The sequence below is a fragment of the Aotus nancymaae genome, unplaced genomic scaffold (genome assembly GCF_030222135.1).
Source record: "Aotus nancymaae isolate 86718 unplaced genomic scaffold, 86718_ANA_hifiasm-v0.15.2.pri h1tg000014l, whole genome shotgun sequence".
In the NCBI taxonomy this organism is placed as follows: Eukaryota; Metazoa; Chordata; class Mammalia; order Primates; family Aotidae; genus Aotus; species Aotus nancymaae.
Genome location: NW_026988425.1, coordinates 103,924,669 through 103,948,217, shown reverse-complemented (window position 1 = coordinate 103,948,217; position 23,549 = coordinate 103,924,669). Strand labels below are relative to the sequence as shown.

Genomic DNA, 23,549 nt, shown 5'->3' with positions numbered 1-23,549 from the left:
AGAGAAGGAACTAGCAGTATCCCCTCAGCCAGCTGGAATCCTCCACATGCCTTCTTGGCTGGGACCTTCATTCAACTAGACCCTCAATACTTTCTCTCCCCAGCCTTTTCTTCACTGACTCCTACCTTTGTGTATGTGTTTGTCCTGTGCCCCTTCAGCACTCATGGGCTCATTTTTGTCATAGTATTCTGCATAATTGCATTTCCTAGATGAGTTATTCTAAATATATGCTGTCTCTTAAGTCATCTAGGACTTAACAGTTTTTTGTCAACTGAGCAGCAGTTCTGGAGTCACCTATTTGGTTGTGACAAGATGGTCTCCCCTATACCTCAAATTCCCTTCTCTTTGAATGTGCACTTGCCTTTTGTTTGTAGAGGAGTCAGGACATGGTGATACGTGCATAATGCTCGCATTATCACGGCAGGTAACTTCCTGAGCATCCATAGGTGGGTGGTCTGAGAAGAGTAGAAAGGCTAACTTCCCGACTTAATTCTCTCATGTCCTCCACTTTCTATAATCAGTTTTTGCAACTGCTGTATTATCAATACATGAATTTGATAATATAATCTGCTAACCTGCATTTACATATAGAAATGGTAAACTTAGAGAAGACGAATACAGGTTTCTCAAAGGCTAGGCATTATTTCGCATTCTTTTCAATTTCTTTCTAGCCTTAGAATCTACTGCAGTATTCTGCACATAGACTGCTAGCTAACTTCTATTATCTACGTGTTGCTTCTTTGTCATAGAAGACCACATCTTTAGCTGGGTGTGTGACTACCTAGCAAAAGGCACAACTTTCCAGCCTTTCTTGCAGCCCTCTTTAGCTGTCATTAAGTTTCAGCCAATGAGATGTAAATATAATTGTTAATTAGAGTTCTGGGGAGAAATCCTTTAAGGCAGAGTCTCTTTCATTTGTTTTCTCATCTATAAATGTGATTTGGAGGCTTTTGGGGGCTTTTAAGGAGCCACAGCTAGGGATGAGAGAACAGAGACCTGGAAGGATCTTGGGTTCCTGACAACTCAGTGGAGCCACCTTATTAGTTCTGGACTGCCTAATTTTGTATTCCTTTTGTGTGCGAGAGAAATAAGAGGGATCAATCTTGTTTAAGTCACTGTCATTCTGAATTTTTCTATTATATGCAGTTGATACGAATCCTAACTTACACAATCTACCATCTGCCTGATATCATTGATATAGAGATTCATGGATGTGTGTAAGTATTTTCAATCTATGGCTTTAGAGATAAAATGGTAAAAGTCTTGACTCTGATTACAAGAGCTAAAGTAATTGCCAAAATTCAGGAGAAAAATAGAGCTTAGAACTACCAACCTTATTTTCTATCTTGCCCTTTCTGTCAAGTGTAGCATTATTAAAGTCATTACCTCAGAAAAATTGTCCATGGCTATCTAGAGTCTGAAGGCTCATATCCCTCATTTCCAACCTTGCACCCTTCTTAGTACATACAAAATGAAATTGTTTGCAAATTGCAATCAGTTAAGATTAGAGCACTTTTGCAAACAAATTTTGGTTCCTGAACTAAAGAAATGAACTATGGTTTATGTGAACAATTACTGGGGTGTAGAAAGGAGGTTTGTGCAAATAAGAAATGAATTTAAGAAAGAACAAGCCCAGAGTGGTGTTTATTATAATCATGTCATGAGACTCCTTCATTGTTTTCCAATTAGACACAAAAAATGTTAAACTTTGTTTTTAGCGATAGTTGTTTGAATAATGGATACTAAACTTACCAGGATGTCAGAGAGGAAAAGAGAAGAGGACAGAGGCTGTTTTACCTATTTGAAAAGAGGTAAATAAAATAAGAGGCATATTGTTCTCTGAGTATGTCCTGCTACTTAGGCATGTTGTTCTCTAAGTATGACCTGCTATCCAATCCACTTCTCCTTTTCTATTTACATAGACTTAGAATTACATAGATCAGTGTATCTACTTAAAATAAAAAGTGTAGAAAGAAGATATTGTATAAGGAATGTCTGACTCCCTCTCTGTAATATTGACAGCCATGGAAACATGTTAATTCTCTTGAGTCCAGTTGTCCCCAAATGGTGTTTTTCTCATTTCAAGCATATGATGGTGCCATATGATTGGCAAATGCTCTCTTGCTAAAACTGAAAATCTATAAAGAACTAAGCACGCATGGAAAGAGCTTGGAATATCCTATTTCTGGAGTAAAATGCATCTGTGAATTATAATAGCTGCTAGTTTCATGATCCTTCACTCCTAATCCAATTCCCGATATTGTTGAAAGAACTGTCAGAACACATCACCTTTCTATCTCAGACCACTGAATTTTTCATATCATTATCAAGTTATATTCATTCAACCCTTCTTTCCCCCTTTGGAGAGAAGGGGTACAAAAATAATTCCCAATCAGAATGAAAACCAAGCCAACCACTGGTTATATGAGAAGACTTAACCATGAGTAAGGAATAGTAAGACTTTTTCACCCAAGTTTTGATCTTTTTAGTCCAGCCAATGTCAACAGTAATCATTAATTGATCAATGCCCAATCACGACTCCAAATTAGATACCTGCTCCTTACCTAGTCGTGGGCACAAAAGTTATTCTACACCAACATATATAATGGGAGCAATAATTATCCTAGGTAACATATGGTGCTACTCAGCACTCAATGCGCACTCCTCCAAGCTATCTATGAGTATTAGCTCACTTAGTCTTTACAAAAACTCTGAGATTCTATTATAATCCCATTTTAGAGACATGCTAACTGAAGCAAGAGATTAAATAATTTGCTCAAGGTCACCCAGCTACTAAAATAATACATCATGGGTAGACTGTCTTCAAGTTTCTAACCACTGCACACACTGCTTCTCTAGTACAGTAAATATAATAAGAAAAACACATTGGAAAACATTCAAGTAAAACTCAGTCTCATCCTGCATGGAGCCTATCTGTTTTCAGTCTGGAGAGGTATTAGTAACTGACTAACTGTTGTCCCAGGTGATGATTCTGCAAAGAATACTAACAACCTCCCTGGCTATATATTATACTCAGAAACTTTCCTTAGTGAAAGTAAATGTGAGTCATGCATTTAGAATTATGTCATTCTCAGACTAGTATCTCTCTAAGTCTCCCCTCCACCCCAAGTTCAGGCTATTGAAGGCATGTTAGTGTTTATCATTCTCTGGAAATATTCCCATCCTCTCCAAATATCACTGTGTAGACATGCCAAATGGATTCATCTGCTCTTTATATGCATTCCCCAGACACTGTACACTAATAACTCAAGGAAATGGTCTGTCATCTTTCTCAAAGCAAAAACAAAAAGGTGTTTGCCTCTGGTTCTTTCAATTCCTTATCCTTTCTTATCTCACTATTTTTATAAACATTTGACTTCTTTCTTAGGAAGGAGAAATAAATGAAATTGGGCTTGTTTGTCATCATGTGGAAATAGTAGTTAGTTAACCTAATAAATCACCAACATGATGACTCAGGACCTGAGAACCAGACTGACTGGAGAGTCATTAAACACAGCCTCTGGAAAGTCTATCTGATTCTCTCTTTTGCTTCATAGATTGTTAGACTCAGGGATCTTCTATAACATAGAATTTATGTTAATATTTTCATTTCCAAATGAGGATGGCAAAGCCCAGGCAGTCTGAGTGAACTGACATAGTTACTGGCAAAGCCAGGACTGGACCTATGTCCCTGAGCCTTCTTCCAATAATCTTGCCATTTCAACACATTTTCTCTCTGGGTATGTCTTCGTCCATTCTCATGTTGCTATAAGGACATACCTCAGACTGGGTAATTTATAAAAGAAAGTGGTTTAACTGACTCACAGTCCTGCATGGCTAGGGAAGCCTCTGGAAACTTATCATCATAGTGGGAGGGGAAGCACGCATGTATTTCTTCACATGGCGCAGGAAGAAGAAGTGCAGAGCAAAGGGAGAAAGCCCTTGTAAAACCATCAGATCTCATGAGAACTCACTCACTATCATGAGAACAGCATGGGGGACCATCCGCATGATTATATTACTTTTCACCAAGTCCCTCCCATAACACGTGAGGATTAAGGGAACTACAATTCAAGATGACATGTGGGTAGAGACACAGCCAACCATATGACTCTACTCCTGGTCCCTCCCAAATCTCATGTCCTCACTTTTCAAAACACAATCATGACTTTCTAACAGTCCCCCCAATCTTAGCTCATTCCAGCATTAACCCAAAAGTTCAAGTCCATAGTTTCATCTGAGACAAGACAAGTCCCTTCTGCCTAGGAGCCTGTAAAATCAAAAACAAGTTAGTTACTTTCTAGATACAATAGAGGCACTGACATTGGGTAAATACTCCCATTCCAAATGGGAGAAATTGGCCAAAACAAAGGGGCTACAGGCCCCATGCAAGTACAAAATCCAATAAGGCAGTCATTAAAACTTAAAGTTCCAAAATGATTTCCTTTCACTTTATATCTCACATCTAGGTCACACTGATACAAAAGGTGGGCTCCTAGGGCCTTGGGCAGCTCCACCCCAGTGACTTTGCAGAGTAGACCCACCTTCTGGCTGCTTTCAGGGGCTGATGTTGAGTGTCAAGTGGCTTTTCCAGGCACATGGTGCAAGCTGTCAGTGAATCTACCATTCTGGGGTCTGGAGGGCAGTGACCCTTTTCTCACTGCTCTACTAGACAGTAGCCCAGTCGGGATACTGTGTGGAGCTGCAACCCCACATTTCCCTTCCATATTACCCTAGCAGAGACGTTCTCCATAAGGGCTCTATCCCTACAGCAAACTTCTGCCTGCTAGCCATGCATTTACATACATCCTCTGAAATCTACATGGAGGTTCCAAAACATGAATTTTTGACTTTTGTGCATCCATAGGCTTAACACCACGTGGAAGCCACCAAGGCTTGAGGCTTTCACTCTCTGAAGCCATGGCTCAGGTTATAGCTTTGCCCCTTTTAGCCATGGCTGGATCTGAATCAGCTGGGATGCAGGGCATCATGTTCAGAGGCTGCACAGAGCAGGGGGGCATCTGGACTTGGCCCAGGAAACCTTTTTCCTCTTAGGCCTCTAAGCCTGTGATGTGGGCCTGCTGTGAAGGTCTCTGACATGCCCTGGAGACATTTTCCCTATTGTCTCGGAGAGTAACATTAGACTCCTAGTTACTTATGCAAATTTCTGCAGTCAGCTTGAATTTCTCCCGAGAAAATGGTTTTTTTGTTTTCCATTGCATCATCAAGCTGCAAATTTTCCAAACTTTTATGTTCTGCTTCCTCTTAAATGTTTTGGTGCTTAGAAATTCCTTCCACCAGATACCCTAAATCATCTCTCTGTAGTTCAAAGTTCCACAGATCTCTAGAACACGAGAAAAATGCCACCAGTCTCTTTGCATAGCAAGAGTAACCTTTACTCCAGTTCCCAAGAAGTTTTTCACCTCCATCTCAGTCCACCTCAGCCTGGACTTTATTGCCCATATCACCATCATCATTTTGGTCAAAGCCATTCAACAAGTCTCTAGGAAGTTCCAGACTTTTCCCATATCTTCCTGTTTTCTGAGCCCTCCAAACTGTTGCAAACTTTGCCTGACAGTTCAAAAGTTGCATCCACATTTTCAGTATCTTTATAGCAGCATCACACTCTCTGTGGTATCAATTTACTGTATTATTTCATTCTCACACTGCTATAAGGAAATATCGGAGACTGGGTAATTTAGACAGGAAAGAGGTTTAATTGACTCACACTTCTGTATGGCTGGAGAGGCCTCAAGAAACTTGCAATCATGGTGGAAGGGGAGGCAAACACAACCTTCTTCACATGGTGGCAGAAAGCAGAAGTGCCAATTAAAGGGGGAAAGCCCCTTATAAAACCATTAGATCTCATGAAAACTCATTCACTATCAAGAGAACAGCATGGGGGACCACCCCTATGATTCAATTAACTCCTACTGGGTCCCTCCCATGACATGTGGAGATTATGGGAAACTACAGTTCAAGATGAGATTTGGGTTGGGACATAGCCAAACCATATCAGTGAGTGGGGGACACAGAGAAGGCCTCTTATGAAATGTACAAGAGATGAAAGATAAGAACTTATCATGTTATATGGCTCAGGGATCTCAGGTGCAACTTTTGGGAGTTAAGCAGGGATTTAATATCATTCTCCCAGGAGCTGCTGTAGGCTCTAAACTTGTACCTTTTCTAGAATTCCCACGAGGTGGTGTGAGTGAGGAGAAGTGGGAGAAATACACAGCATGTTACTGTATATCATGGCTTCACTATAGAGACAGTCATTAAAGATGTTGTCTTTTCTCTGAACGTCTCAATTGTCTTACCTTTTTGTTTGAAGCATTAATTCTAGCTCAACTCTGGATATTTTCAAAGCCCTCTAGCTTCTGACCCTTAGAATTCCCCCAAGTCTCTATGTCTATCCTATTTCTTAACTTTGCATATTGTAACCCCCAGGGCCCACCTCCATCCCTTGCCTTGTGAGTCCTCTCATCCCATATTCTTCTTTCAGTTTTCACAGATATTCCATTTCTTAACATCTTACCTTCCAAACCAATAGCTAGCTCTGACCATTCCTTAAGAAGTTTCTCTACTTATAGCCCCTAATGTCCTCCAACTGATCTTGTTAGAAACTTACAGAAAATTAGAAACTCATCAATTTCCCTAAAAGTATGGCTCAAATTACCTTTAGTTTCCTTCTCCTCTGTTTTTCTTTCCTTGGTATGGTAGGAAGAACACAGGGTTTGAAATAAAAATAACTCAATTATGGTTCCAATGCAGTAATCTAACAACCTGAGTTCTAGGGAAAATGCATTTACCGCTAAAAAGTATTTAGATACTTCATTTTCTCATTTGCAAAATCAGGATGGATGACAATAGCTCTGCCTTAATGGCTATCAACTGAAAATGATAGATTTTTTCATTAATCATAAATTCAACAAATATTGGCACTTATTCAGTGTCAGGCTGTGGCTGTGGTTGGGTATAACCAATTATGACCAGACAGTGTCTCCCATCTTAGATGTGAAAATAGTTTGTAAGCTGTAAAGTATGATGCCATTATTTTGTAAGCTGTAAAGCACCAGGCCATTATTATTCTATACAAATTCTACCTCCCAGAATTTCCCTGTCCCTTTAATCTTATTAATTAAAACCTCAAGTTCCAAGGCAAGCTTGACTGAAGCACTCACTGCACACCTCAGAGCCCAGGAATGTCTTCGACTAGAGGAATAAAGTTGCAGGCATTCAGGAGATGAGAACTCACACAGAGGTTACTAACCCCGAATCTATTCTGAGAAGCTAGAGAAGACTTCTCAAGAGTCCTTGAGAATGATAATGGGATGGGGTGGGCAGCCGTGAAGACAGAAGCTGCCATCTGGCTTTATGCTCACCCAGCCTAGCCTTGGTTTCATACGCTGCTCTCTGGATTCCACCTTGCTTCATGTTTCACCTAACACAGTTTCAGGGGTAGGGAAAGGCAACACCAGCCATCCTAACCACCTCAGACATGGCCTTTGGCTTTTATTGGTTTATCTTCTAATACATCAGAAAGTCTTTGTCTCCCAATTCCCGATGCTCTCAGAAAGATTATTTAGAAGTGCAAGTGTAAGAGCAGGACTCTCATCTACCACATCCCAAATCAGCAAACAAGAGAGAGAAACATCCTAGCAGCTGTCTCTCTATAACTTGCATTCTCCCAGATTTTTAATCAATGCCAATTTTCTTGCTGTCAACACACTCTCTATAAATTTAGACACTATCTGTTAAAGATCACTTCAAAAATATAATGTTACAGGTTTTCACTGATTTCCTTGAGTCCCATTTACAGTAAACCAATCTGTGCCAGAACTTTTTGGGACTACCAGCAAAAATTCAGACTTTAAGAAACGTCTTTTCATGAAACTAGCTATATGTAAGTCCAGAACATGTTAAATTGACAGAATATTCTTTCCTCATTCTCTCAGCTTTCTCCAGTGCCAGGACATTCTGAAATAAACACTTAGCTTGCAGCTGATTTTGAAGAGGAGGTGTCACTGCAATTCAGGATGTTTCCATGAGGGAATCTATGTCTTCCCTTTTCATAAATAAATCCAATACTTACATAATCATCCGAGGTCATTCTTGAATGGAACCCAGGCTGGGAGTGGTGACAACCAAACCCATGCTGAGAGTGGTGACAATTGTTTTTAAAAGGTGAAAAAGTATGAGGTATATCAAAAGCATCTTCATGTCATAGACATGCAGTGAGGAATTTAAAATCTGGCAACATAAATGGTCAAAAAATACGGGCATATTCTATCTACCCCTCAAGAAAACTAGGACCTGATTTCTATGAAAGAGAAAATAATCACTACACACCCAAGCAGTGGCCTCCCATTGTGTACCACATTTTCCAGCAGAATACACCACCTGTGTTAAGAGCTAAAGTCATCATGCTGCTGACAGATTGTCAGTAAACCTAAAGAAGTGTGGTTGGGGACCACTGAGCATCATACAGACTTGGAGATAAAACCTGAACTAATCTTCCTAAAATGCTGCTGGCCCTTAGCCACCATATCTCAAGGTATGAGCTCCAGAACAAATAAGCATAAAATATTTAAACAAGAAAGTCACATGTTGCATCATTCCCTCCTGCAACCTCATGGGGGCGATGTCAGTACCTGCCATGCCATGTAGATGGGTCAAGGTAGTAATATCCATCTGCAATGTGTTTATTCAGCAGAAAGATTATCCAAATTCTTCATATCCAGAGTCAGTAAGATATTTCAGAGAAAGGCAATGAACTCGCACGTTGTTTATTGACCTTACTTGAACATTTTATACCAGTGTGTCTGCCAGCTTTGGGAACTATTGTGTAAGTGGGGTTACCCAGAAGTGATTGCCAACATTCTGAGACTATTTCATAATCAAGGATTTGGTGAATTCAGTGTGAATGGCATTGCCCATAACCTGTTCTTTTTTTATAAACCAGATTTTTGCTCTGAAACAGACCTTATATAATTATTCCATTTGAAAATTCAGTCTTGCTTGGCAATCCAAGCAGTGCAAGTCAGTCCAAGGATCCATTTCTAATCCTCCAGTCAGCTCTCCCATTTCCACAGGCTGCTGTCTCTCACTGACACCCTTGAGAAGAGTAAATCTGGGCTGATGACAGAACATTCTTTGCACACAAAGAAAAAGCTGCACAATCAACTACCTGTGTGGGCTCAGGGAGGCATCACAGGTTGGAAATTAGGCTGAAGAGTAAGTATCAAGTATCAAACTCTTTTGGGAAAACCCCAGACCCAGCCAAGAACCCTTGGCAAGAGCACATGGCTGAGAGCCTGGGACTTGGCTGCCTGGCAGCTAACTGATATTTGATTCTTTAAAGAGACAAAGAATTAAAATCCAATCAGCAGACACATCTTCAAAGACATAGATAGACATAGTGAGCAAGTCACATATTTAAAATGGCAGAATGATCCAGGATGATTTGCCTAAAAGCTTGTAACCAAAATGGTTAGAGACAGAATTGCTAGCCATTGGTGTCTGGGTTTCAGACAGAGTATAGGAGGACAGACTTTGGAATCTGGACTGTCACTAACTAGTTAGGTGACCAAGGACAAGTTATTTAATCTCTGAACCACCTGTGAGATGGGGAAAATAATAGGAACACCCATGCAGGGTTCCTGTGAGGACAAAATGAAGATTGTCCACCTGTGATTGTTAAACATAGGAATGGCCTCAGAGTAAATGCTCAAGAAAGGAAAGCTAAAATAATCAGAGGCTTAAATCAACAAACTTTTAAAGTGTTTCTTTAAAGCAGGATGAATAAATTCAGGGCCTAAAGACAGATCTATACACAAATGGACATTTGATTTATGTAGAGCAGTGGGACAGACTTTTTAATAAATGAATAAATGGTACTAGGACAACTGAGTGTGCAAATAAGAAAAAAAGAATTTTTTTAATGGGTTGTACCTCAAATTTAGGCATAATATAGATGCTAAATGAATGAATGAACAAAAAGTAAATTTTATTCAGGATTAATTAAAAGCTTAAGTGTAAAATGCAAAATTATAACGTTTTTACAATACTATAAGACAGCAGTCCCTAACTTTTTGGCACCAGGAACTGGTTTCATGGAAGACAATGTTTCCATGGACCAGCGGGGCAGGGTGATGGTTTCAGGATGAAACTGTTCCACCTCAGATCATCAAGCATTAGATTCTTGCAAGGAACACTCAACCTAGATCCCTCACATATGCAGTTCACAATAGGGTATGCGCTTCTATGAGCATCTAATGCTGCTGATCTGACAGGAAGCAGAGCTCAGACTACAATGCTTGCTTGCCCACTAGTCACCTCCTGCTGTGCAGCCAGGTTCCTAATAGGCCATGGACAGGTACCCATCCACAGCCTGACAGCTGGGGAGCCCTAATCTAAGATATCTTCCTGAGGGAGAGTGGTGGAGTTGAAGAAGGCATGGAGGGAACTTCTGAGTGATGGCTGGATTTGATTTCTTGACCCAGGAGAGAGCTGTGCGGATATACATTTTACAGTATCCTCTAAGCCACACATGTGCTTTATACAGTCCTCTGTATGTATGGTCTCACTTTCCCTTCACATCTTCTGTGGTCTCCATCCCCCTGAATGCCTTTGCAGCACATCCATGATCAGGCCATTTAGAGGGCTAATCTTATTTTTAATGGAAAAAAGAAATAAAATATATTAAATATTTAAATAAAATAAATACAAATATGTTGTTTATGTGGTAGCATAGGTGGGCTCGTTATAAATATATAGTGACTGTTGGACACAGTCCACAGTTTGACTTTAGTCAGGAACACACCAAATGCTGCTTCTTTCTCTTTCTCTCTCTCTCTTATTAAAATTTCATCTGCTACCTGTGCTCACACTCTTCCCAGCTCATCTGTCAAGCTGAAGACCACAGGCCTTTCCTATTTGCACTGACCATTTCCTGAAAATCCATTAATTCTCTCCCGCTTTTAGATCCTTTCTAGGCAAGTTGCATCTTCTGGCTGGTGGATACATTCCTACCCATTCTTTGCTTTCTGATACAGTCTCTCAAAATGCTTCCTCTTCTTTTTTCAAATTTGCCCTTACTCCAGGTCCCCAGCCCCCGGATATTGATATAGAGACTACATTCTCATTTTGTGGACTTACTGTATCCTCATATACCTATCAATTTTAAAGCAGCAGATCTAAAATCCATATTTACCCAATTACCTTTCGAGTCTACATTAAGAAAGATTAAAATAGGACTCACAGACATATTAATAAAAGAATAGTTCTTTGTATTATCAATGTTAAACACAAAGTAGATGTTTAATAAATACTTAATAAATTAAGAAATTCCATATTAGGTTAAGCATTTAAAGCAAGTTAATATTCAAGTAAAGAAAGACATAACCAACTTGGGCCTGTAAGCACTAAATTGGATCTGACTAATATACTCATGGTAATTAGTGTTGTGTCTGCCTGCTCTTATTTTAAATAGAGTTCATTTTTAAACAGAAATGCTTAAATTAGCTACACGTTCTATTCTCTATCACTCCTCCTCTACCTAGAAAAAAATCCTGGTTATTTACTGTGTCCCACCACACCTATACTAACCACTATTCAGTTGGTAGACAAAATATCTACAAGGGAATCATCCATCTCTCAGTGCTGAAAGGAAATGAAGAAACAAGTAACCTCTGGGTCTCATGATTTCCCCTTCAAGTAATGTCCAAAGCACACTTTCCCTAACATTACTCCTCTCACATCAGTATCTGAGCTTTTATTTAATTCTTCCCCTAACCTCAATGACCTGATCCTGGCTGCACTAGGGTCAGTATTTCAACCTCCTCTACTCTCATACCCTTCTTCAGAGGACATAGGTACTAGATCCATCCCTAAGAGGTAGGCAAGCTCTGCCTCCAAGGTAGTCCAGCTTACCCTACACCCTGGGCTGGAGAGAAGACCTGAGAGACAAGCTGAGAGACAAAATTACCAGTGTTACTAGTGTTTCTGACACAGTACAAGACACCCTGGCAGAAGGAATGTCAGGGAAAGGCTAGAAATTAGTCTCATGGAGACCAAGACTGTGCCCTTCATAGATAGGGCAATCTGATGACCCTTTGCTAATTTTTCTAATCCCTACAGTTTCACTGCTCTGTGTCCTTTTAGAAAACAAAGTACCAGGATAAGATAGCACCTCCAGAGACAAGTGTAGAATAACAGTTATTTTTCTTCATTTGCTAATTCATTAAGCGTCTATATTATATGTAGATTAGAGAAAGAATATAAAAGATGCAGAAATTGTGGTCTACAAAACCAAAATGAGAGAAAATATCAATAACCACTGTAGGCATTTAGGAGAAGAAATTCTCACCAGTAAGGGTGGTCTAAAAATGCCTTGTAGAGAGGGGTGTCCAAACTGGAACTTAAATCTAAGGATCATTAAGGAAGGTAGGGAGGAGAGCATTGCAGACAGAGGGAAAAACACTTTAAATATTTAGGATACAGGGATGTGCCCAGAATGTTTGGGTGCAATAAAGAAACCACAGAAACTAATGATTGCAGAAGGAAGCAGCAGAAAAGAAGCGGAGTTTTAGGGTGATCTGCCAGGTAGAGGTGCTGGGGACTTTTTTCTGTGGGTAATATGGAATCATGGAAGGTTTGATTCAATGGTACAGTGCATTGAGGTTAAAGAGGGGAGGCAGAGAGTCCAGCAAGGACGGTGTCCAAGGTTCAGAGAAAAATGGCTAAGTGAGGATGCAGAGGAAGGCAGGGGAGGCTTGGGAGAACAGGAGCAATCATTCTCTAGAGAAACATTTTTAGGTGAAGAAATCAATGTCTACATGGATGGCCTGAAGCAGGGGTGATAAAAGGGGAGGACCAGGCCCTGCCACATTGGATGACGACTTGTCTGTAGACTCCTACAGACAAAAGACTTAGATCATGCTTAGTGTCAGTGGGCAGCCTCTGTATATCATAGTGTATACATGTATATTGTGTTTTGAGATATTGACAAATGATATTATAAATCTACAAGATTAGTTAGAAAAGCAGTATTTCTTTTACCTTTATCCCATATTTTAACATAAATTTCATAATGTTTTAATCAACTACAAAATATATTAGAACATTGGTGTGTGTGTATAAAATTTATAAATAAATAAGTATAGAAGTATTGGAAGTGTTTGCTCATATTTTTTTTTAACTGATAAGGGTACATGATCAAAAAGTGTGGAGATAAGGAGTGTGAAATAAACCTTGAGTCCAGGTTCACATCAGCCTGAGTCGTAAGCACTATCTAAAATACAGAGAATATTACAAGACATGGTGTTATGTGCCTGTAGTCCCAGGTACTTGGGAAACTAAGCAGGCGGATTGCTTGAGGCCAGGAGTTTGAGGCTGCAGTGTGCTGTGACTGCACTTGCCAATAGCCACTGTGCTCCAGCCTAGGCAACATAGATAGACCCTATCTCTGAAAACAAAACAACGAAACAAAAACATACAATAAAATAAAGTAAAATATATAGAATATGGTAATGTGAGTCATGTCACTAGAAAGAACGGAGCCAGGAAAAATTCCTCCACAGAGCTCCAGACATGGGCTTGATAAGTAGCCTCCAGGCCAAATGGAGCACACATGCGTGTGTGCAGACACACACACACACACACACAGTAGAGAATTTACTCTAATTCAGATTCAACAAATATCAACATTTTGCTACACTTGCTCCAACTAGCCCTCCTTTTTTAACTTCTTAAATTGCATTTAAAAGCAAATTCCTAAAATCTTGCTATCTTGCCTAAATACTTTTCATATAAAAATAAAAATGAAGATTATTTTCTTACACAGTTTTGTCATCTAGAACAAAATTAACAATAATCCTTTGGTATCATCTAACAGTCTGTCTCAAATACATTGTTTTACAGTCAGGTCTTGTTGTTATTCTTGTTCTGTTATTTTGTATTGGGATCTATACAGGGTCTACACATTTGATGGTAATGCCTTTTCTCCCCCATTCCCCTTTTAAAATTATTGTATAATTTATATATCATGAAAAGCATGAATCTAAGTGGATCATAGAGTTAATTTTTTACAAGTATATACACTTGTGTGACCCACACCCTTATCAAGATGGAGAACATGTCTATCACTGGAGAGAGTTTTCTCATATCCTTATCCAGTCAGTTCCCCACCTAGGAGGCACTTTTCATAGATTGGCTTTGAACTTGCTCTAGAACTTTATATAAATATTATTATAAAGTCCACATCTTTTTTGTGTCCAGCTTTTTGACTTGGCATAATGTCTTTGGGATTTATCCGTATTTGGTTGCATTAGTAATTCATTTCTTTTTAATGCTAAATATTATTTCATTATATGGATATATTATGATTTGTTGAGTTATTTGCTGTGGATTAAGTTGTTTCTTGTTTGAGGCTATTATGAATAAAGGTGCTGTAAAGCTATAAACATTCTCTTTTAAATCTTTTTATGGATATAAGCTTTTGTTTTTCTGGGGTAAATATCTGGGATTGAAATTAGTGGTTTCTATGGTAAAAATGTATGTAAATATAAGATACATTATTTAAAATCATTTAAAATTTTTTCTGAAGTGTTGTTATCACTTTACACTTTCACCAAGAATGTATGAAAGTTTTTGTTGAAATATATCCTGTCAACATGTTGCATTTTTAATGTTTTTTTTTTTAATTTTACCCATTCTAGTAAGTATATAGAGGATTTTTTTCTTAAAGGAATTAAGTCAGGAGAAATAAAAAATATTCCATGTCCTGGATTTGGCTGATATTTTTCTTCCTGGTATAGGTTAACTTGATCCCCTATCCCATTTATTTTCAGTAAACATTTCTGGAGCTTTTTATTCCTTTGTGTAGAGCTATGTTTTTATCTGGTATAATTTTACTTCTGCATAAAAGTCTTATTTTTTAACACCCCTTATAGTGCAAAGCTGTTGGTAATATTATTTCAGCCTTTGCATGTATTTAAAGTCTTTATTTTGACTTTGCCTTTGAAAGATTTTTTCGTGAGATAAAGAATTCTAGGTTGACTGTTTTTTCTTACAGTACTTTAAAGATGTTGCTTTATCGTCTTCTAGCTTGTATGGTTTCTTACAAGAAATCTGTTATCCTTACTGTTATTCCTTAGTATGTATGTAAGGTACTTATTTGCTGACTGAATTTATCTTTTTCACCAGTTTTAAGAAATTTTATTGTGTTTTTTTCATGGCGTATTTTTCTTGGTTTACTTGTATTTGAGTTTTATTGAACTTCTTGGATCTGTAGGCTGTAGTTTTTATTGAATTTGGAAACATTCAGCTACTATTACTTCAAATATTTTTCTGACCTCTTTCCCATTTCTTCCTCTAGGGATTCCAATTTCACAAATCTTTGGCTTCTACAAGTAGTCCCTTGGTTCACTGATGCTCTACTCATTTTTTTCAACACTTTTTCTCTCTGTTTCATTTTAGATAGTTTCTATCAGGTTCCTTACCTTTTTTCTTCAATCTCTAATCTAACCAACCAATCTAGTATATTTTTCACCTCAGGCAGTTTTTATCACTAAAATTTCTATTTTTGTATCTACTATGTCTCTTTTGGTGTAATCAATATTTACTTTAGTTTGTTGAGTATATGGAATAGTGTTATAGTAATGCTTTCCACATCCTTGACTACTAATGCCATCATCAGTGGCATATCTGTGGCAGTTTCAATTGACTTATTTTTTTCCCTCATTATGGGTTATATTTCCCTGCCCCCCAAAACACCTGGTAACATTGTATCAGATGCTAGACATTGTGAATGTACCTTAGGTGGGAAATATTTTTGTATTCCTAAAAACATTCACAAACTTTGGTCAAGGTTACATTACTTAGAAACAGTTTGATTCTTTAGCTCTTGCTTTTAAGCTTTCAGGTAGGACCTTCAGCACAGCATTTAGTCTAGGGCTAACTATGCCCCACTCAGCAAGACTCAATTAGTTCTCTATCTGATGTCCCATGACTTATGAAGTTTTTCATTCTGGCTGGTGGGAATCAGCACTATTCCCAGTCCTTTGTAAGCCTCAGACACTTTTCCCTCTAATCCTTTTAGTGATGGTTTTCCTGGCTCAAGGTAATTTTCTCACATGAATGCTCTGATCAGTAATCAACTGAATATTCAAGGGGACTCTCTGCAGACTTTCCAGTTTCTCTCTGAGCATCTCTGTTCTGTAGTACTTCTATTAGTCTGTTGATGCTACTAGCAAATATATATCTAAGACTGGGTAATTTATAAAGGAAAAAGATTTAATTGACTCACAGTTCCACATGTCTGAGGAGGTCTCATAATCATGGTGGAAGGTGAATGAGGAGTAAAGTCACATCTTATGTGACAGCAGTCAGGAGAGTGTGTGCAGGGGAACTCTCCTTTATAAAACCATCAGATCCCATGAGAACTCACTCGCTATCATGAGAACAGCATGGAAGAGCCCCCTGCCCCCATGATTCAATTACCTGCCACCAGCTCCCTCCCATGACATGTGGAAATTATGAGAGTTACAATTCAAGATGAAATTTGGGCGAGGACACAGCTAAACCATATTATTCCACCCCAGCCCCTCCAAAATCTCATTTCCTCACATTTCAAAACCAATCATGCCTTCCCAACAGTCCCCCAAAGTCTTAACTCACATCAGCATTAACTTAAAAGTCCACAGTCCACAGTCTCATCTGAGACAAGGCAAGTCCCTTCTGCTTATGAGCATGTAAGATCAAAAGCAAGTTAGTTACTTTCCAGATACAGTGGGGATACAGGCATTGGGTAACATACCCATGCCAAATGGGAACAAGTGGCCAAAATGAAGGGGCTACAGGCCTCATGGAAGTCTAAAATCCAACAGGGCAGTTATTAAATCTTAAAATTCCAAAATTATCTCCTATGACTCCATGTCTCACATCCAGGGCACAATGATACAAGAGGCAGGCTCCCATGGTGTTGGGCAGCTCTGCCCCTGAGGCTTTGAAGCGTACAGACCCCCTCTTGGTGGGTTTCACAGGGTGATATTGAGTGTCTATGGCTTTTCCAGGCACATAGTGCAAGCTCTCAGTGGATCTACCATTCTGGAGTCTGGAGGATGGTAGCCCTCTTCTCAGAGATCCACTAGGCAGTGCCCCAGTGGGGACTCTGTGTTGGGACTTCAACCCCACATTTTTTTCCCTTCTGCACTGCCCTATCAGAGCTTCTCCATGACGGCCTTGCCCCAGAAGCAAACCTCTGCCTGGACATCCAGGAGTTTCCATACATCCTCTGAAATCTAGGTGGATGTTTCCCAAACCTCAATTCTTGACTTCTGTGCATCCACAGACTCAACACCATGTGGAAGCTGCCAAGACTTAGGGCTTGCACTCTGAAGCCATGGCCTGAACTGTACCTTGGCCCCTTTTAGCCATGGCTGGAATGAATAGCACCAAGTCCAGAGACTGCACACAGCAGAGCGGGGCTCTGAACCTGGCCCAGGATACCATTTTTCCCTCCTAGGCCTCCAGTTCTGTGATGGGAAGAGCTTCTGTGAAGCTCTCTGACATGGCCTGAAGACATTTTCCCCATTGTCTTGGTGATTAACATTAGGCTTCTTATTACTTATGCAAATTTCTACAGCAGGCTTGAATTTCTCCTTAGAAAAATGGGTTTTTCTTTTCTATCACATTGTCAGGCTGCAAATTTTCCAAACTTTTATGCTTTGCTTCCTCCTGAAGCATATTCTGCCAGATACCCTAAATCATCTCTCTCAGGTTCAAAGTTCCATAGATCTCTAGGGTAGGGACAAAATGTTACCAGTCTCTTTGCTAAAGCATAACAAGAGTTGCCTTTGCTCCAGTTCCCAACAAGCTCCTTATCTTCATCTGAAACCATCTCAATTTTGACTTTATTGTCCATATCACTATCAGCATTTTGTTCAAAGCCATTCAACAAGTCTCTAGGAAGTTCTAAACTTTCCCACATGTTCCTGTCTTCTTTTGAGCCCTCAAAACTGTTCTAACCTCTGCCTGTTTCCCAATTCCTAAATTGCTTCCAAATTTTTGGGTATCTTTATGGTAGCACCTCACTCTGCTGGTACCAACTTACTGTGTTAGTCTATTCTCGCACTGCTAATAAAGACATACCTGAGACTGGGTAATTTATAAAGGAATGAGGTTTAATTGACTCACAGTTCCACATTGGCTGGGGAGGCCTCAGAACTCCCCCTTCATAAAATCATCAGATCTCATGAGACTTAGTCAGTATCATGAGAGCAGCATGGGAAAGACCCACCATTGTGATTCAAGAACCTCCCAGCAGGTCCTTTTGATGACACATGGAAATTATGGGAGCTACAGTGTAAGATGAGATTTGGGTGAGGACACAGCCAAACCATATCAGTACTCTCCCTTGTAAACTGCCATGTCATTGGCTTCTTCAAACACCCAGCTTCATCTCTTTAACTCAGGGAGACCTCTCAGCTTTGCCTTGGTCTCCCTCCATCCACCACAGCCTGGAGATGTTCGGCAGTAAGCTGGTCAATTATAGTGATCACTTAGTTTGTTTTTGTTTCTCAGGGATCACTGTCTTTATTGCTTGATGTTCAGTGTCTTGAGAGCCATTTTTTTTTTCACGTATTTTGTCTATTGTTTTAGTTGTTCCAGTCAGGAGGATAAGAATATACCCTTTTACCCCCATCTTGGTCAGAAAGCATGTGCTTCTTTACAAATCTGCCTTGTCAGATCTATGGGAGGAGCTGCTGAGGCACAGAGCAGCCAAATGACAGATGATAAACCACAAGGGTTAATTGAAGAGGATAACTAGAAGGCAAGACTCTCAGCCAGAAACTTAGCTTCACACAATTCACTCAGGTCTACCAGGAGAATCTAGTGAGGCCTTGGAAACAAGAGTGCAATGGTTAGGCTGAATACAGGAGAAAGAAAAGAACAAGATTAAAGTAGTGATGGTGGTCTCAGCCTTGGGCCACGTAATTTACCCAGTCTATTCCATCTTCCCTGCTTCCATAGCCTCTGGCAGCTTACCTCTGCTTCTTTACCTTCTAAGAAACACAGTGCTTTGGACCTTGGACCACCTCTGTGTGATCTTTAAATAAACTTAGTGCTCATCCCAAAGCATAGAGCATGCATAAAGGGGCCTGAAAAGGTGGAGTCTCAGAGTAGGATGTTAAATGATTTGTAGGATGCACTAAGGGACATGCAGCAGTTGCTTTCTTAATATTTCATGCACTTCAGCCTATCTACTTTTATCACTGACTACAAAAATTTATATTTCTAAGTCTTTGGAAGCTAATATGGGTAGTGGTGGCATGACTTGATAGCACACTGAACATCAAAAATGTTGACACCTATCTCCTGCCTTCTCAAGGCAGAGCTCAGTGTGGTACCACCAAGATCTGAAGATTGAATCAGGATGGTTTCTGGTATGAAGAAAAGATGAAGACAAAGACATAGAATGAGAGAACCCCAGTGGGAAGATTGTTTAACAGGTACAGTCTCATTTCCCTTTTGTAGATATTTGTAGGGTTTGTTACTATTATTATCACTAAGTGGGCCACACCCAAATATTATCCCCTAGGAGGATGTGTTAGAACGTAAAGGTTATCCTGACTGACCAGACTAGGAGCACTGGGCTTTGACTAGGCAGCTATGGGGATATCATGTGAGAATATCTTTTCAGAAAATCAGTTATCTTCCGGGAAAATGCAGAATGTCCATCCTAACTTTGAGAAATCCTCACGGAGTATTTGTGATGACCACATTTTATGCCCTAACTGAACTATATCCTTCAACTTACTGAGGAATAATTGGTTATACTTCCATACCTGTAGTGGTAGCTTAGAAACCTGAAAGGAAAATAGTCCTGGTGAAAGGCAGTTAGAGAGAAGGCCTCCATAGGAGCTTAGCTACAATGCTCATTATGAGAGTATCAAATAAAGCTACAGAGCTATGGGCATCCCTGGGGAATTTTCTTTCTTTTGTCCAGATTTTCAGCTAGGTCATGTCTGAAAATGAAGAACAAATAGTTCATTGCAAAAGTTTACAATTTTACAGTGCCTCTGTTTAGACCAAAAAAAAACAAAAAACAAGAAAATAGAAAAGATAAATCCATGCCAATGGATTTTAGCTTTTTTTAAGAATTGCCAAACAAATCTTCGTAAAACATATTTTGGATCAAGTCACTAAGAGTTCTCTGCCCTACCTCTGCCTTACAATTACCTTTTTCTGTTCCCCAAGAGAAGGAACATGAATGATTTTACTGCAAACCTACTCTGTATAAAGACTTATTTGACATTTACATGTTTATTTTTATGTGATTACTCTCATTTTAAGGACTGATAAATTCAGACAAAGTGTTCAGAGAGCTTGAGTGACTTACCTAAAGTCCCGCAGCCAGAAGGAAACAACCAGGCTTACAGAAGACAAGTTTGCTTGATTCTAAAGTTCAGGCTCCTTCAATTATATCTCACAGCCTATGCACCATATATTTTTTTCTTTTAACATACAAGTAATGCATGAATACAGCTCATTATAAAATATTCAAGAAATACATTCGTATGTAGGAAAACACGTAAGTTCCCACTCTCCCACATCCAACTATCAGCTGCCACCCAGATGCAACAATTGCTAACAGTTTGTACATCTTTCTGGTCTTGTTTTAACATTGACAAATGTGTGTGTGCAAATACACATGGAAATTTTTTAATAGTTAAAAAAGTTCTCATACTTGCTTCTTTTACCTAATATTATGTCATACTGATATTTCCCTTAAGTATATATAAATCCAATTAGATATTTTAAACTGCTACACAGCATTTCACAGTTTGGATATATTTCCCTTTATTTAGCACTTGCTTACAAACGGGCATCAAGGATTTCCAAATAAGCATTTTGTAAACCTGTGTGAATGCTGTTTAGACAGATAATCAGAGGTAAAATGCTGGCTAAAGGTAAATACATATTTTGCTATTGCCAGGAGCATACAGCAGTGTTGGTTTATCTATTGTCTGATTTCAAATCACTAATTATTGGTGAAGTTGATTATTTTCCTCACTTTACTTATCATTTGCATTTTTTGTTCTGTGAATTGCTTGTTGATAATTTTGGTTCATTTGGGAGAGGCCCCAGTTCCTTGTCATTTTCTTATTGGTATATAAATCTTCCCTTCATATTATGGATATCATTTTTTGTTATGTGGGTTCCAAATATATTCTCTCAAGCTGTCTTTTATTGCTTAACATTATTTAAGATGTCTTTAGTCAAGTAAAATTAAATTCGTAATTATGAATTTGTAATAAGTTTAATTTAAATTTAGAAAAGTTAAATTTGTATGTGGTCCAGTTTACTAATCTGTTTTTCTTTATAGCATTTGGGTTTTGTGTCTTAGAAAAAAGAATCCTCCTCCTCTCATTTTAACCACCACCTTTGGTCAGGATAACAATATTAAAAAGTCTTCATTTTTTACCTAATCCTGCATTTCATTTAGAATTTACATTGATGTTAAATTGGGCACTGATTTAGTTTTTCCCAAAATGAAGGTTCCAATTCATTTTGGGAAAAACTAAAACAGTGCCCAAGTTAACATCCCAGAAAATTCATTTCTAGGAATGGTGGACAACCTAATGTGAACCACCCTTCCTGCTGAGAATAACTGAAAAGCCAGAGGAAAAGGTAAAAATTCATTCTTAAAAACACCAAATGAATAACAAACTAAAGAAAGTAAAAGAATGAAAAGAGTCTATAATTTCCAAATTAATAGAGGGGGAGAAAGAGAATGATAAAATGACATGAGTCATTATTTATTTTACACACTCTCAAGATTAATTTATTAACAATATATAGAAAGGCAAAGGTTATTTTCCACTTTATACTCAGACTGCTCAGCATCCAGGGGTCATTCAATATAAAGATTCTTGTTTTTTTTTTCCAGGTTACCCCTGGCCCTTAGCCTCTCCTTGTCCTTTAATTTCTCTTTCGGGAGAGATGTGGGAACTTTTCATTTATCCTTCCTATCACTCATACTTTTAAAATCTTCATTTTTTAAACATGTTTTTCAGAATAATTTTTACTCACTACTTTTTAAAAAACTTTTTAGCTAAATGCATTCCTCTCTTTCTATAATCACATTTTTAAAAATTTCCACACTTGCAAATTGCTTCTTTAGCATAATCAACTTGCCTTGTTTTCTGGATGCAATATCTTGTCTTAAACTTCTATAGAAGTCACTTATACTTATTTTAATGTATTCTCTGTTCTAACAAGTTTTTCTTTGTGGGTTATTTAACCTTCTATGTATCTGTATATTTTGCAAAATAAGCAAACTAAGGTTAGTTTACTTTAAATATTTTGTGATTATTAGTAGCATTCTTATCTTTCCATTGAAGAATTTGCTCACTTCTCTATGGAAGCTGCTTCTGTTCATTGTAGCCTGTATCTGAAGATAGAGAGAATGTGCTCATTGGCAAATTCTGATTGGCATATACCATAGTTTCATTTTTGGTTCTGGAATGGGTCCCTTTTCCTCCTCAGGGTAAAAAAAGTATCTAGACCAGGCTTTGGCAAACTTTTGCTGGAAAAGGCCAGACAGTAAATATTTCAGCTTTATGGGCCACATGTACTCTATTGTAACTATTCAACTCTGCTGTTGTAGTATAAAAACAACCAGAGCCACTACATGAACTAATGTATGTGGCTGAGTTCCAATAAAACTTTATTTTCAAAAATAGGCAATTAGCCTATGAGTTTGCCATAGGCTGACTTAGACCATTAGTCCAGAAATGGCACTAATGGGGCTTCTGTTATCCAGTGCTGAATGTGGTAGGTGCTGAGCAGGCAGTTACTATATTAATATCTAACATTTACAGAGCCTTTATCATGGCTTAGATACTTCAAAAATATTTAAAAGTGTAACTGTTCATTGATATCCATGGAGGATTTGTTCTAAGACCATCATAGATACCAAAATTTGCAGATGCTTAAATACTTGTATAATGAAGTAGCATTTGCATATAACTTACACATCTCCTCCCATATAATTTAAATCATCTCTAGATTATTTATAATACATATGATGATGTAAATGCTATATAAATAGTTGTTATAATTTATTGTTTTTATTTGTACTGTTTTTATTGTGATGTTATTTTTTATTCAGTTGTTTTTGGGAACATTTTTCTTTCTTTTTTTCTTTTGAGATGGAGTCTCGCTCTGTAGTCCAGGCTGGATTGCAGTGGTGCGATCTCGGCTCGCTGCAACTTCTGCCTCCAGGGTCCCAGTTCAAGCAATTCTCCTACCTCAGCCTCCCAAGCAGCTGGGATTACAGGCACGAGCCACCATACCCAGATAATTTTTGTATTTTTTGGTAAAGACAGGATTTCACTATGTTGGCCAATCTGGTCTTAAACTCCTGACCTTGTGATCCACCCGCATCAGCCTCCCAAAGTGCTGGGATTACAGGCGTGAGCCACTGTGCCCAGCTAGGGAACATTTTTCATCCACAGTTGGCTGAATCTGCAGATATGGAG

At 38.7% G+C, this 23,549-nt stretch overlaps 1 long non-coding RNA gene across 2 annotated transcripts in view; it reads left to right on the top strand.

The window, feature by feature from the left end:
• LOC105731972 (uncharacterized) overlaps positions 1–23,549 on the top strand; it is an 80,890-nt gene that overhangs the window by 9,611 nt on the left and 47,730 nt on the right. For both annotated transcript variants that reach the window (XR_010342623.1, XR_001110860.3), the window contains one exon: positions 19,398–19,514. This is a non-coding gene — a long non-coding RNA (uncharacterized LOC105731972). The remainder of the gene's footprint in view (positions 1–19,397; positions 19,515–23,549) is intronic.